The sequence below is a fragment of the Aegilops tauschii genome, chromosome 2, assembly GCF_002575655.3.
Source record: "Aegilops tauschii subsp. strangulata cultivar AL8/78 chromosome 2, Aet v6.0, whole genome shotgun sequence".
Lineage (NCBI taxonomy): Eukaryota > Viridiplantae > Streptophyta > Magnoliopsida > Poales > Poaceae > Aegilops > Aegilops tauschii.
Window position 1 is genome coordinate 652,803,294 of NC_053036.3, and position 16,260 is coordinate 652,819,553.

General features: G+C 48.3%; 1 non-coding gene and 1 pseudogene across 1 annotated transcript; one reads left to right on the forward strand and one right to left on the reverse strand.

Moving 5' to 3' along the window:
• Window positions 1-1,444: 1,444 nt before the first annotated feature.
• Window positions 1,445-4,723, forward strand: LOC109750578 (putative leucine-rich repeat receptor-like serine/threonine-protein kinase At2g19230; annotated as a pseudogene).
• A 1,673-nt stretch (window positions 4,724-6,396) lies between these two features.
• On the reverse strand, window positions 6,397-6,538 carry LOC120975115 (small nucleolar RNA Z247). The gene has a single exon (XR_005770952.1). It is a non-coding gene; the product is annotated as a small nucleolar RNA Z247 (small nucleolar RNA).
• Window positions 6,539-16,260: the final 9,722 nt, after the last annotated feature.

The window sequence follows — 16,260 nt, forward strand, 5'->3', positions numbered from 1 at the left end:
GGAAGAGTTTGCTCTAGCCGGCTAGAGTTAGGGAAGAAAAACGAGAGGAAGAGTAAAGCTCGTCACAGGTCACTTGTCAACTGGGACGCACAGCACCGGTGCCAAGTCTAAGACTTGAACACCACCACAAGAAAGCTAATCATCTAGGCAAGGCGGAGGCACCGTGCATTCATTACTTGTTGGTAATATGTAGCTTTCATTCTGAATGGATATACCTGAGTTGAGATGGACGACTATGTAGGTTGAGATGGATGGCTATGTAGGGGGCAAGCAACAATCCAAGAAGCCAACAAAGTGATTTTATGGCTTATCCCATTGGTCTATCTTTGAACATTATGTTGTCGTTTGCCAAACTTTTTTTTTTTGATTGCACAGTAAAAGTGCATCATATTTTTATAGAAAACGGAAAGAAAATCTAGAAGAATCCTGAAAATAGATTTCGACAAAAGGTGAATTTTATTTACTTAAAATGGAACATCAAAACGATACACACAATGAGCACACATTCAGTCTCTGCTAGGATGCACACAACCAACACCAACACACGCACACAAAAATACGCTAGAAAATAGCAAAGCCATATAACACCGAAGCTATGCATAGGCGAGGAAAAAACATAAGAGCACCAAAGTGATCAGGTTTCATCGGCAAACTACAAGAATGACCATATCCACACCAACCATCACATGACACACACGACCACAAGGTTCTTCCACGGCAACGCCTTCTAGAAGAGAGCGACGCTAAAGCGCCACCATCACCATATCCGACCATTCAAGACCAGAATCTAGTTTTCTACTTTGAAGAATCCGTCCGAGCATACTAAAACATGTACATCCTAAATACAACACGGCTATTGAGGCAGGTACATTTACATGTGAAACTGGCTTGGTTTTTTATCACTTCGTTTTGAACAACTAGCTTAGCTAACTACTGACAAAACAATCTAAAGTTGTAAACACCCCGCACTTGTCCACGCTTCCAGCTCCACCATGATGTGATCCACAAGAGCATTCAATGATCAATTTCTGCTGGTCCTGATTCCCAGAAAGCCTGGCATTATCCTTTTTTTTTTGGATGATGTCATTATTCCTTTGTTTCTAGAGATTCCAAGAGAGGTGAACAAAATTAAGGCCACCAATCAGAGATTCATTATCTTAGGTGGTGTTTTGCGCAAATTAAGGTTGCCCACAACGCAGTGCAAGCTGGCTACTGAATATGATGACATACAAAAATATTTGTGGCAATTGGGATGATTATTAGGCTACAAAGTCAAATGATACGCTAGCCTGGTGTTTTATTCGGCGTCAGGTGTCTATGCATACATATGAATGAATGAATCCTATGTATGTTATGGTTATCAGCTGAGTACGTATTTGTTACAACTTTGGTGGAACATACAGTGTGTCCTAGTGTGCTGCGTCTGGGTGGTGGCTGGGAGCAAATGGTAGCCCGGTGGTGGCTGCTACTGCTCGGCCTCGCCGCCGACGTGCTTCAAGTTGGCGGCCAGCGCGCGCCGGACACCACGGGTGAGCATGCATGCATACACTAGCTAGTTTATCCTTGTTGTTTGATATGTACAAAGTAATAAGTATGGGTGCATTTGAGCATGCAGGTTTCATCAGCATCGACTGTGGCCTGTCGGAGCAGAGCAGCTACGTGGATGACCTCACCAAACTGCTCCTCAGCTCGGACGCCGGCTTCACCGACGCAGGCACCAACTACGACGTCTCAGCCCGGTATACGAACCTCTTGTACAGACGCTTCCTCACCGTCCGGAGCTTCCCCAGCTCGGTGGACGGCCGCAGCTGCTACACCCTGCCGTCCGCCGTGCCAGGGACGTCCAAGTACATGGTCCGGGCAGCGTTCAAGTACGGCGACTACGATGGGCTCAACAAGCTCCCCATCTTCGACCTCTACCTCGGTGTCAACCTGTGGCGGACGGTGAACATCACGGATGCTGGCTTGGTGCAGATCGCCGAGGCCATCGTCGTTATCCCGGAGGACAGAGTGCAGGTTTGCATGGTGAACATCGGCTCAGGGACGCCGTTCATCTCCACCCTAGACTTGAGGCCTCTCAAGAATAGTCTCTACCCGCAAGCGAACGCGACCCAGGGCCTCTCCATGATCTTCACGGGTAATTTCGGTGCGTCGGATGTGATCAGGTGAGTGGCCAATGAACCAGAGAGCAAATGACGGTCCAACATTTTGTGGGTGCTCCTGTCGTGACTGTTCTCAATTTAAATGGCCAGATACCCGAACGATCCATACGACCGTTTATGGGTCCCGTGGTGGTCCGTGGTCCTGTGGTCGGGCGTGTTCGGACATGGCAACTTCCAGGGCGACCAGGATGGCAAAGTCGAAGTACCCGCCGTCGTGATGAAGACTGCCATCACTCCATTCAACCCCTCCGACAACATCTCTTGCTCGTGTTCGACGCTGTGGACTCCACGCTCCGGTACACACATATCGCTCGTGTTCATCTTGCTCATTTGATGGCTGCATGCATCATCATGATGCAGAGGCCGGGGGTACGCCTCCATTTCCAAAAAAAATAATCACCTGTCCAAACCTCTGAACCATGCAACATGATTTGCTTCGAGTTCATGCCATGCATGTTTCCTGGTTTTTCTTCTTCTTATTTTAAAGTGTATCACAATGTATTACTGTGTACATACTAGCAAAATCCACTCTGAAACAAGTGCGCTGTTAATTAGTACTCCCACTGCTTTTCTAGGCTCTTGCTCCTCCGTGCGCCATTTATAGGCACTATTTTACTTTGTATTTCGCGGAGTTGCATATCCTGAACAGCAGCCAAGCCCGCCGGTTCAACGTCGGCTACAACAACCATCTTTCGATGTCCAACTACGAGCCGTCGTACCTCAAGCTCGGCTATAACAACATTGAACCCGTTCAGTTCTTCAACCAGTACAACGTCACCATATCCAGGGCGCCAAACTCCACACTGCCGCCCATCATCAACGCCTGCGAGTTTTTCTCCACCATGTCTACCGCCAATGTTGGCACAAACGCTCATGATGGTAAATTCGAATTCATATATATCCATGTTCTTTTAGACAAAATACTGTAAAGCCGCGTATCTTTGTTACAAAGGCAAAATAAATTAGAATTCCCTCTGATCCATATTAATTCCCGCTCGTCTAGTACAAAGTATATTAATTTGGATCGGAGAGAGTACTTTCTTTTGTTGCTATTGCCAGGTTCATGCTACCAACAGAATTTGATATGTGTTTTTTTCCTTTTCCTTCTAATATTAAATGTCGGTGAATCACATCTATAAAATGTTAGGTTAGATACCACCTGAATATGGTTGATCTGTTTGGCATTATTGCACGCACAGATCTTCCTTTCTCCCCAGTTCTGCTGCTGCTGCAGACACAATGTCTCAGTGGTCAGTGCAACAAGGGGTAATTAACTACCTTTTTTTTGAAAGGGAGGAATGCCCCCGGCCTATGCATCAGAGCGATGCATGCAGCCATCTTATTGATGTAAAGTTCGAAAACAAAGTCTTAGGTCTAGCATTGGCTTACAAAAGGAGCACGAAAACACAAAGAAAACATGTAAATAAAAAATGCCACGACCGGCGAAAAGTAGGCCTAGATGACTAAACACACCTATCTTATTATTGGATCGCTATCCAAACCAGTTGTAGATAACCCGTGCTACCGTCTCCCACCGGTTGCACCCAATAGGCAAAAGCTCCCTGGAGTGGATTTTTGCAATGACCCGCATATCTGTCTTCCATCTATACTGCCACTAAATGCAAGCATGGATAAGGAAATTAGATAGAACTGTTGTGATGCATTGCAGATAGTTGCATGCACATGATCTGCTAACTGCCCTTTTGTGTCTTCTTTTTAATGCAAAAACAGCTTCTGCCATGATTGCAATCAAGGCCAAGTATCAGGTGAAGAAGAACTGGGAGGGTGATCCATGTTCTCCAAAGACTCTCGTGTGGCATGGTTTGAACTGCAGCTACCCCATTTCTCTACCTCCAAGAATTACAAGCGTGTAACTTCCAGTTTACCTTTTTGGCATGCATAAAAAGTTTTCCAACAATATAAGTAATGGTAATCATGATGTTTGAAACAAGTTTTTTTTTTTTACAGAAATATGTCATTCGGCGGTTTGGGTGGTGATATATCATCTTATTTCGCCAAACTCAAAGCTATCCAATATTTGTGAGTAGGCTGTTCTTTAATTCATTTTTACAGAGTATTTTTTTGATTTTAGTTCGCACATGTCATATGCATATGGCTTATTTCAGGGATTTGTCACACAATGAATTGACGGGATTCATTCCTAATGAGCTTTCACAACTGCACTCCCTTGTGGTGTTGTAAGCAATTCTGAATCAAGTTGCCTTTCATGTTATATTTAGTTCTGGAATACCAAAATTCACTTCATATTTTTTTTCATTTTTACTGTCTGAACTGACCAAATAAATTCCTTTACAAAAACTCATCAGATAAGAATTCAGATGATGCTATTCTTTTGAGTTTTGACATCATATTAATTTTCTTTCCAATTTGGTCCCATCAGAGACTTGACAAATAACCAGCTTAGTGGACCAATACCCTCTGAACTTATGAAAAGAGTTCAGAATGGCTCCTTAACTGTGAGGTTAATGATTCATATATTCGTACTCATGTTACCCTTTAATTTTTCATTGGTCTTTTGCTAGCTTGCCTTGTAAATTTCCTTTTTGCCATCTGCCAGCTCTTTGCCGTCTGCTAGCTGACGGCAAAGAAGCTCTTTGCCGTCTGCTAGCTGACGGCAAAGAAGCTCTTTGCCATCAGCTACCCAGAAGCTGACGGCAAAGAAGTGGCAGACGGCAAAGAAGCTCTTTGCCATCTGCGGGCTCTTTGCCGTCCGCTGGCGGATGGCAAAGAGAGAGGTGGCCCCCACCCCCGCCCGTTTGGGGAAAACTTAACGCCCCACCTCTTTGCCGTCTGCCAGCGGACGGCAAAGAGGCAAAAGGGCGGACGGCAAATAGTGGCGGACGGCAAAGAGGAGACTACCTAACGGCCCGTACCCCCCCCCCCCCCGCCCGTTACTCTCTGTTCTCTCCCTCTCTCTCCTCGCCGACGCGCACTACATCCCACCACACATCCCACCCCACATCCCACCCCACCGCCGCTGCCCGCCGCCCCCAGCACTCGCCGCCGCCCGGCGCCCCGGCCCCACCGCCACGGGGCCCCGCCGCCCCGCCGCCCCGTCGCCCCCCCGCCCCGGGGCCCCACCGCCCCGGGCCCGGCGCCGCCGCCCCAGGCCGCCTCGCACCTCTCCTCCACCGGCCACCTCCTCCACCGCCCCGCCCCCCTCCTCCACCGGCCCTGCCTCAGGTGAGCTCTACCCCTTTTTTCCTTTTTTTCTGTTTTTTTTAGTTTTAGGTTTAGTTTTAGTTTAGTTTTAGGGCCGCAAACAACACACTAAAAAAAGTTCGTACATAAAGTAGTTCATACATAAATAGTAAAAAAAACTACTCGGCGTCGCTATCTAGGTCAATCACAGCCGGGCCGTTGCCGCCGTCATCGTCGCTGCTGGACCGGTTCGCGACGTCGTGCCAGTCCACCGGGACGTCGTCCGAATCCTCTTCCTCCTCCGCCGCCGGCGCCTGCTGCCACTCCTGCTGCCACTCCGGCGGCACCTGCTGCTGAATTCAAGGATCCGATGATAGGGGATGGAGACCACGTCTACACCTGCCGTGGAGAAGGGCTTTCCTCGTTCCCAGTTCCATAACGAAAAGGAAATGTGGTTGAACTTCAAGAAAAGTATTGTTGTCAGTGGACAAACGATGAGCTGAAATAAGATTTTTGGTGGCATCGGGTACATGCAATATGTTTTTGAGATGAGGATCACGAGTAGGGGTTCGAACAGTGGATTGACCAATATGACTAATTTCCATATCTTCTCCGTTTGCGGTGTGGACTTGCTCGTTGCCGTTGTACTTGTTGCGGACTGTCAGCTTGTCGAGCTCGCCGGTGATGTGATCTGTGGCCCCCGTGTCGAGGTACCAGTTGGTGTCCACTCCATTGGACGTGGTGGTGGCCAATCCTGCACTCTTTTCGTTCTTGGCAAAGGAGATGTCGAAGCGGCGGTAGCACTCAACGGCGGTGTGGTTTGGCTTCTTGCAGATCTGGCAAACAACCTCAGGGAGATCGTTGCCTCCTCCATTGTCGTTGCCACAACGTCCATTGCCGCGGCCACCGCCTTCATTGCCACGGCATCCACTGCCGCGACCTCCACCTCCTTTGCCACGACCACCATTTCCACGGCCGCCTCCGCCGTGACCGAAGCCACCACGGCCACGGGAAACAGCGTTGGCCGAGGACTGAGAGGACTGGTTTCCACCTTCGAACATGGCAAGGCATTTTTCAAAACCGATCAGCTGGGAGTAAAGTTCAGCTACCTTGATGTGCTCGGTCCTTGCAGCGCAGATGGATGAGACGAACGAGATGTAGTCGAAGTCAAGTCCGGCAAGGATGTAGGAAACCATATCATCCTCGTCGAGTGGCTTTCCTGCTGAAGCCATCTCGTCGCCTAGCGCATTCATGCGCCCGATGTACTCGGCGATGGTCGCAGTGCCCTTTTTGGTGGTGGAGAGGCGATCCGCGTGTTGACGATGTTGGCCTGCGTTTGGAAGAGGAACATCTCCCTGATCGCGGTCCATGCCGCGGCGGCCTTGGTGCAGTGGGCGACCTGGATCATCACAGGTGCAGAGATCGAGTTGAAGATGAAACTCAGCCTAAAGTTTCATAAGTAGCCAAGTACCAGCCTAAAGTTTGATGTAAGCTGTTTCGGGGGCGTCTTAATGGACATAGAGAAGGGTCTTACTGAACATTTCTGAAGACAGTCGGTGTTCAGAAGTAAAGTAACAGTTTACCTTTGATTAAGATTATTTCAAACCGTAATCAAGTTGCTTACAGTTTCAAGTTTTGAGACGGAGGCATACTTCCAACGGGGAGAGGGATCTAGCCTCCTCAATAAAATCAAGAAGATTTACAACAAGTTTGGAACGCATCATCAGAGATAAAATATTGTACTGGCGTATCCGCTAAAAAAATCGCACGGCCGTTGATGGAGATGAGAACTCTAAATTTTTTCACACTTGTGCCTCTAACTGACAGCGCCACAATAAGATAACCTCCTTATATTATAATAACCAGGTCTTCTTCTCGCACCCCGGCAAAATTGCACTTTTTACAAAAACTTTCTCAAATATCTTAGGTAAACCTTTCGCCCCATCTTGGAATTCTAGTCTCTCGGACCTGTACCCAACCACTTCCTCTCAGTCATTCGCCACGTATCGCGCTCTGGATGCTCCCTTCGGATTTTTTAGCGGTTTTTTTCGGTTTTTTGACGTTTTGGTTTTTCACCGGTGTTCATTAGCTTTTCGATCAAAAAAATTCGAAAAAACAATATTTTTTGTGCAAAAACGCATTTTTTTCCTTTCGCGAGAGTCATGGTTTTGCTTTCGTGAGAGGCACGGTTTGTTTTTGCGAGAGTCACAGCCGTGCCTCTCGGAAACGGAGAAAAAACGCGTTTTCCTTTTTTTTCCCTTTCGTTAGAGTCACAGTTTTGCTTCCGCGAGAGCCACGGTTGTGCTTTAGCAGGAGTCACGGCCGTGCCTCTCGGAAACGGAAAAAGACGCGTTTTCTGTTTTTTTTTCTTTCGCGAGAGTCACGATTTTGCTTTCATGAGAGTCAAGGCCGTGCCTCCTCGGAAAGAAAAAAAAACGTGTTTTCTCTTTTTTTCCTTCCGTGAGAGTCAGGGTTTTGTTTCCGCGAGAGGCACGGGCGTGCCTCTTCCGGAAAGAGAAAAAACTCGTGTTCCCGGTTTGGTTTTTTCGTCCGATTTTTTCATAAAAAAAGTTTGTCAAAACCTATCAACATGGGATCTAGTTTTGAAGATCTCGACGCGAGGAATCCAACGGTAAAAGCGGTTCGAGATTTGGACGCATGGTTTAAGAGATAAAATATTTTGAATAAACGAATCTACGAAAAAATGGAAAACTCCGCGACAAGTGGCACATGCAGCGCATCACTTGTCGCAACCTGGTGAGGTTAGAGTGATCTTTGCAACCAGTATTCCTCAACTAGTGATTTCAGCTTTTACAACCTATCCGATGATGTCTCTTGCCTTAATCGGGCCTTAATTGTTGGAAATCCCTATTGCCGCTCACTGCGGCAAACTGTCGGGCTACCGCACAGGGCAGCGATGCGAGCGACAAACATGGGCTGGCCCACTTCGAGATTTACACAGGTGCGGTCAACCGGTTTTTGGAACCTTCTAGAAGGTTCCCTAAACCGGCTTTTTTTCGTTTGAACAAACTGAAGATCTCCGACGACAACACCAGCTTCGCTTCTCGTTCCAAGAAGCGAGAGACACTGACGGCGACTTGGTCACCCCAAGCTATGGTAGCCCCTTCGCTGAAGACTCACAAGGCCTCGCAGGAGTTGATCTGCGCCTAGGTTCTTAGTCTGATGGCGTCGGTCTGAGGCCGATGGACATTCATAAGTCTGTAGCGCTTTATTGTAATAGCATTTTGCACTCTCTTTCATTTTCGCTTTCCCCTGAACTGCTCCTCTGAGTGAGCTGATGTATGGCACGACTTTGGGGTTTCATTCGAGTAATGGAACCGGGGAGGAGCCTCCCTGTTCTTCTAAAAAAACCTGGTTTTTGTTTGTGTTCTTTCCTTTTACTTCCTTTTCGATTTCCATTTTCTTTTTTCTGTTTCTTCTGTTTTCTTTTTCTTTTCTTTCCTTTTCCTTTCTCTTTTTTTCAAGTTTATTTCCTTCAAAATATAGTAAAAAAATTTCAAAAAAATATTGAATTTTTAAAATTTTGTTTAAAGTTTCAAAAACTATGCCTGTTTTCAATTTTTGTTTGTAAATTAATAAAATCTTAGAATTCAAAATTTGTCCGCATGTTAGAAAAATTGTTCAAAAACTTAAATATTGTTCTGGTTGTCAAATTTGTACACAAATTTTAAAAAAAATTCAATCCTTTAAAAAATGTAATTTCCAAATTTTTGTTCAATCTTTCAGAAAATTTTCCCGTTTTGAAATTTTTGTTCAGAAATTTCATAAAATTTTATAATTTCAAAAATTGTTCGATTAATTTTGAAAAATGTTCTAAATTCAAAAAGTGTTCGCCTTTATAAATTTTGTTCCCAAACTAAGAAATGTTTAGTTTCAAAAATGTGTTCCCGTTTTCAAAATTTATTCAAAATGTTCCAAATATTAATATTTTAAAATTTGTTCACAAATTCAAAAAAAATCGCGTTTTAAAATTTAGTTCACAAATTAGAAATTTCTCAGGAATTTATTAAATAGTTCCATTTTCGGTATTGTTCATAAAATTCAAAAAATGCTCCTGTTTTGATAATTTGTTCACAAATTCAGAAAACTTGTTCTTGTTTTCAACAATGTTCTTGGTTTCATAATTTGTTCGCAAATTAAAAAAATGTTCGGCGAAGTTCATAAAGGTTGTGTCTTGGAAAAAATGTTCATAATTTCAAAAAATGTTGGCAAAATTTGAAAAATGTTCCTGTTGATAAAAAAATAAATTCAACAGATTTTGTTTTCAAAATTTGTTTGCCAATTCAAAAATATTTGGGGAATTTTGTAAATGTCTGCATTTCCAGAAAAATGTTTCCAATTTTCAAAAAATGTTCACAACTTCAGATAAAGTCTGGGAAATTTTATAAAATGCCGTGTTGAAAAAATTGTTCATAACTTTGAAAACGATTCTTGTTTTTCAAATAATGTTCCTCTTGTCAAAATTTGTTCACAAATTCAAAGATGTTCATGTGTTCAAGATTTTGTTCAAGGACCCTGTTAGTAGGGAAGCGGCCATGTCATGGCGGCTATACCTCTCCTCTCTTTGTACTCTATGATGTAACCTCGGTCCTCGGGCCCTTTTGAGTAATATATTCAGGTGGGGACATCCAATCGCCCCCCCCCCCCCCCCCCCCCCCCCCCCCCGCCGGCTAAAATAAAAAAGAAATAACAGACGAAAGTGACCTCTCAGCTTGCTTTGTCGTTTGATTTTCGATGAATATGGATGGACGGCAAAGATGAAGCATAAAAGGGATCGATCCACGTGAGGACGCGATGGGCCAATGAGATATCACTAATACGTGGCTTCACGGTCCACGCACCTAAGATATCAAGACGTGACCATACAACCTCCGGTGTGCGAGTCGTTCGATTCGAAGGATATTTATGCAACGGCCGGGATGGAGCGAAGAAAGGGATCAATCCGCCTGCATGGTGTAGCAGACGGGGAGGGGGGGGGGGGGGGGGGGGGGGGGGGGGGGGGGGCACGCCTGCGTCACCACCCGTCGTCACGACAACATGTGCACTCTCGGTATCTCGTGTCGGCCTGGCTGTGTGTCCTGGGCCGCCGGCCGCCGCACAAATGAGCATCGCTTGCAGCGGTCAATTCGGGGCTGCATGTCGTAGAGGTGGATCACGTACAACAATGGGCCTCCCCTGTGGTGGCTATTTTCGGGGCAGTGCCTAACTCCCGACCAGATTGATTCAGGTGGGGGCAACTTACAGTGCGTTTGGTTATCCGGCAAGCGTTGGCTTAGCCTGGCTCGGCAAGGAAGCAAGGGATTTGGTTCTCGAGCGAGCCTGCCTCGTATCCTGCGGTTTCCAGCTTTTTCTTGGTTTGACTGAGCTAGTCAAATCGGCTCGCCTCCGTCGGCAAGGATTGCCTTGCCTAGCGAGGTAAGCTGGCGAGCGATCCAAACGCTCGTTGCCGGCGCAAAGCAAACCAACTGGTGCTTACAAGGAAGCGGCCTCATAATTGCACGTCGATCGACTATATAAACAAGGCTCCCGAGCAGTCGGCTCGATCGTTTCCTCACTACCTACCCATCATCTCCCCATCGCCCCTCGAGTCATCGACCAGCACATCAAGCCCTCGAGTCATCGACCAGTTCGAGTCCATGGACGCCGTTTGGGCCTTCCCGCCAGGCTTGCTTCCACTCGACGGACGAAGAGCTCATCGAGTACTACCTCAAGCCCAAGGTGCAGGGTCTCGCCATCCCGCAGATTAATGTCATCCCGCAGATCGACGGGTGCTACCTGGTCGAGCCGGCTCAACTGACAATGGCCCCTTTTTCCTGGTCAAGCCTGATCGACGGGTGCTACCTGGTACATGGCCGCCTCTGGCTCAACTGACAAAGATACACTTATAAGAGTTTTCCTAGAGTAGTGGGGGCAATTGCCCCCTTGGCCCACATGAAGCTCCGCACTGGTGGCTTCGTCTTGGCTGGATATCATGGGCAGCCCACTGATGCACGATGACGGTATGTTTTGTACGCTTGTTTGTCGCGGAATTGGACTACTACGCAGAGACTGGGAGACGAGGTTCTACCGGGGAGGAGCGGGCGAGGGGGTGGTGCTCATACATGCTGGTGCTGGTGCTTTGGGTGATTTGAGAGCCTGAAGCCGGCTTACTGCACATTTTTTTTAAAGACAGTGTTTGGTGTTGATGAGTAGCGAAAACAATTTGTGTGTGTCTTGCCTTGTGATTGTTTCAAACTCCAACCGACCATTGTTTGTTTTTTATTTTCGAATGGTCAGTCGTTGATCCATCCATCCTTGGTGATTTCAAAGAGGAATATATATATATACAGGTGATGCGTCGCTGGCAGGAGATGACTTAGCTTATGTTGCTTGGTGGACGTGCCCTGTATAAACGTGAAACAGTTTGAGGGAAGACGCCTCTCAGGGGGCGATCGGCTCATATATTTATAGCAAAGTTACAAGTCTTGGAGACCAAGAAATAAACCCTATACGCGTATATGTACAACCGTATGGAAACGGAATATGCGAGATTAGCTATACAAAGTTATACGTTAACATCCCCCCGCAGTTTGTGCGTCGGTCCAACGCATAAACTGTACCGAAAGTCCAAGAAGAGCTGAGTCGGTAAGCCCTTCGTCATGATATCGGCAAACTGCTGTGAGGATGGCACATGAAGAACCCGAATCTAACCGAGAGACACCTTCTCGCGGATGAAGTGGATGTCGATCTCGATGTGCTTCGTGTGGCGATGCTGGACCGGATTACATGCCATGTAAACAGCACTGACGTTAACACAGAAGACAACGGTGGCAGACGGAAGAGGACGATGAAGCTCAAGGAGAAGTTGGCGAAGCCAACAGCACTCAGCCACGACATGTGACACGGCTCTATACTCGGCCTCGGCACTGGAGCGAGACACCGTGGCCTGGCGTTTGGAGGACCAAGACACCAGGTTGTCACCGAGGTAGACACAGTAGCCAGAGGTAGAGCGTCGGGTGTTGGGGCAGCCGGCCCAATCCGCGTCAGAGTAGGCAGTGAGCGAGGCGGCCCGTGTGGAGTGGAGCTGTAGACCGAGGTCGAGGGTGCCACGAACATAGCGAAGAATCCGCTTGACGAGGTTGAGATGAGGTTCCCGGGGAGCGTGCATGTAGAGGCACGCTTGCTGGACAGCATGTGCAATGTCGGGGCGAGTGAGCGTTAGGTACTGAAGGGCCCCGGCAAAACTGCGGTACTCCGTGGCGTCGGTGACGAGGGGACCCTTGTCGGCAGAGAGCTTGCAACGGGTGTCAATGGGCGTGACGCACGGGTTGCAATCCATCATGCCAGCGCGCTGAAGGAGGTCGATGGCATACTGGCGCTGCGAGAGAAGCATCCCGGAAGCAGACCGAGAGACCGAGATCCCGAGGAAGTAAGTCAAGTCCCCGAGATCGGTCATGGAGAACTCCCGGTGAAGCTGGTCGGTGATGTGCTGGAGAAGCTCGGCGCTGGACGCGGTGAGGATGATGTCGTCCACGTAGAGGAGCAGGTAGGCCATCTCAGAGCCGCGCCGAAGCACGAACAGAGACACGTCGCTCTTGGAAGCCACAAAGCCCAGTCGATGAGCGTGATGAGCGAACCGCTGGTACCACACGCGTGGCGCATGCTTGAGTCCATAGAGGGACTTGTGGAGCAGGCGGACATGGTGAGAACGTGTAGGGTCGATGAAGCCGGGCGACTGCTCACAGTGAACCACCTCGTCGAGATCGCCATGGAGAAAGGCGTTCTTGACGTCCAGCTGATGAACCGGCTGAGCATGTGAGACGGCGATGCTGAGCACAACGCGGATCGTGGCCGGCTTGACGACGGGACTGAAGGTCTCGTCGTAGTCAATGCCAGGCTGCTGCGAGAATCCACGGACCACACACCGTGCCTTGTACCGAGCGAGAGCACCGTCAGCACCAAACTTGTGCTTGAAGATCCACTTCCCTGAAACAATGTTAGCACCAACCGGTCGAGGAACGAGAGTCCAAGTGCGGTTCTGAAGGATAGCATCATACTGCTCGGTCATGGCAGCACGCCAAAGAGGATCCTGGAGAGCAGAGCGATATGTTTTGGGAATAGGAGAGATAGAGGAGTGTTCAACCGAGAGATTAAGTTTATCAATGGGCTGAAAAATACCACGCTTGGTGCGAGTGAGCATGGTGTGAGTGTTGGTGGAGGAGGTGGTGCTGCCGCGAGTGCAACGAGGAGGGGGAGGGGGTGGTGGTGGTGGTGGAGAAGGGAACTGGGTGGGTGACGCTGGCGATGGCGGCGCGGGTGATGCGGGCGCTGTGGCGATCGACGTCGGGGTGGAAAGCCCCGAGCCATGCATGGTGGGCTGGGCCGAGGAGGCCGGCGCCATGTTGGGCTGGCCTGCGGGAGGCGCGACGACCGCGGGAGCCGGCTGCGTAGCAACCAAGTCGAGGAGAAAATCGAGATCGTCCGAAGACTGAGTGGTGCGAGTGGTGGCGAATGGAAAGGTGTGTTCGTCAAAAACGACATGTCATGAAATGATGATGCGGCGTGACGCTAAGTCGAGGCACCGATAGTCGTGATGCGATGCAGGATACCCAAGAAAGACGCATGCGGTGGAGCGAGGGGCGAGTTTGTGAGGTGCCGTGGCGGACTGGTTAGGGTAGCATAGGCACCCGAAGACACGGAGGTCGGAGAAGGAGGGCGGTTTTTGGTATAGGAGGGTATACGGGATCCGGAAGTCCAGGGCTTGGCTTGGACGGAGGTTAAGCAGGAAGGTTGCGACGGCAAGGGCCTCGGCCCAGTACGCAAGAGGCATATAAGCTTGGAACAGCAAGGTGCGAGTAATGTCGTTATGCATGCGAAGTGCACGTTCGGCCTTGCCATTTTGAGGGGAGGTGTACAGGCAGGACATGCAGAGGTGTATGCCGTTGCGTGCAAGAAACTCGATGAAGGTACAGTTAACAAACTCAGTACCATTATCGGTCTGGAAGGACATGACGGGGAGGTTGAATTGTGTGCGTGCGTAGGCGACAAAGTTGATGAGAATATCATATGTGTCAGATTTCCGGTGAAGGGGAAACGTCCACATAAAATGAGAAAAATCATCAACAATGACAAGATAATATTTGAAACCAGAATTACTAGCAACAGGTGATGTCCATAAATCGCAATGAAGTAATTGGAACGGAGCAATACAAACTGTTTATGATCTAGAAAAAGGTAAACGCAGGTGCTTGCCAAGTTGACATGCATGACACACTTGAGTGCTTTTATTACATGGAATAGCAAATTCTGAAGATAAATGTGACATAGAGTCACCACCGGGATGTCCTAAGCGACGATGCCATAGCTTAGATGCGGTGGTGGTGGCGACGAGTCCAAACGGAGAGATGGTGGGGTTGGTGTTGGCGTTGAACTCGTAGAGCGGTCCGGGGCTACTGCAGCGAATGATCTCGCGCCGAGTGTGCAGATCCTTAATAGAAAAACCACACGGGTCATATTCGACAGAAATAGAATTATCGATGGTAAATTGACGAGTAGAAAGGAGATTTTTGATAATATCTGGAACAACAAGAACACTGTTGAGATAAAAGGTGTGACTAGGTGTGTGGAGACTGACGTGCCCGGTGGCGGTGATAGGAAGGGGAACACCATTGCCGACAGTGACTCGAAGAGAAGGAGGAGGATGGGAGGAAGTGGAGAGTATACCAGGGTCGGAGACCATGTGCGAGGTGGCGCCGGAATCCATCACCCAGATGCCCTGCGTGGAGGAGCCGGCGGCAGAGGGCCCGGCGGTGGCGTTGAGGGCGGCGACGAGGGCGGAGCAGTCCCATGCAGGAGTCGGGACGGAGCCGGCGGGGTGGTAGGGCGCCGCGGGTGGAGGCGGGTTGGTGCCCCAAGCCTCACTAGTAGAAAAAGGGCCTATTGTCCCGGTTCGTGAGGGCCTTCTGTCCCGGTTTGTGAACCGGGACTAAAAGGTCGTTACTAATGCCCTTGGCCTTTAGTTCCGGTTCTTACACGAACCGGGACAGAAGGTCCTCCACGTGGCCGCTGCGGCCAGCCCAGGACGGAGGGCCTTTGGTCCCGGTTGGTGACACCAACCGGGACCAATAGGCATCCACGCGTCAGCATTTCAGGGGCTGGGGTTTTTGTTTTTTTTTTTGAAATGGGGGGGGGGCGGTTTAGGGGGTTTTGGGGGGTTAATTTAGGTTGTTATTAGGTAGCTATTAGAGAGAAGTGTCCTCTCTTATATCTCCGTGCTTGGTTTACCAACGCTACGTACTGCTATGCCTAAACATGGCTTAGATTGAAGTGAAGGCAACATGTGGTGCATGTCGAAAGTAATACTAATCCTAACTTGATCAAGTTTGGATTGTAGTACTTTCGACACGCACCACATGCATGTTTCCTTCACTTCAATCCAATCCATGTTCATTTCACCCGCTGATATATAATAACTCTTCATGTGCGCATCATGCATCATCATATATAATAACAAGTCCTACTAATCATCATCATACAACTTCTACTCGTTATTAATAACAAGTCATACGATCATCATCCTCACAGTCATCGAACCAACCCTACTTAATTGTTCTTAGCACATGATCATCAGTATTAGGTAGGACCCCCTCTTTAAGGTAAAATAGCATAAAACAATATAGACCCTGACTCTCCATTATGGAGAATGGAGATCATCCTGTCTCCAATTCTTGCGCTTCGCTTCCTTTTGCTTCCAAGAACCTCCTTGCGACTGTCCATACATTTTTTCCATTCTTTGATTTGCATGTCTCCACTTCTTTTAGAAATCCGGTATGGACAGTTGAGATTGGTAGGATGACCTGGTTGTATATTCAAAACATCAAGCCTACCATTCTGATACATCAAATGAGGCACACAATCCTCTGGGATTATCTGTTGA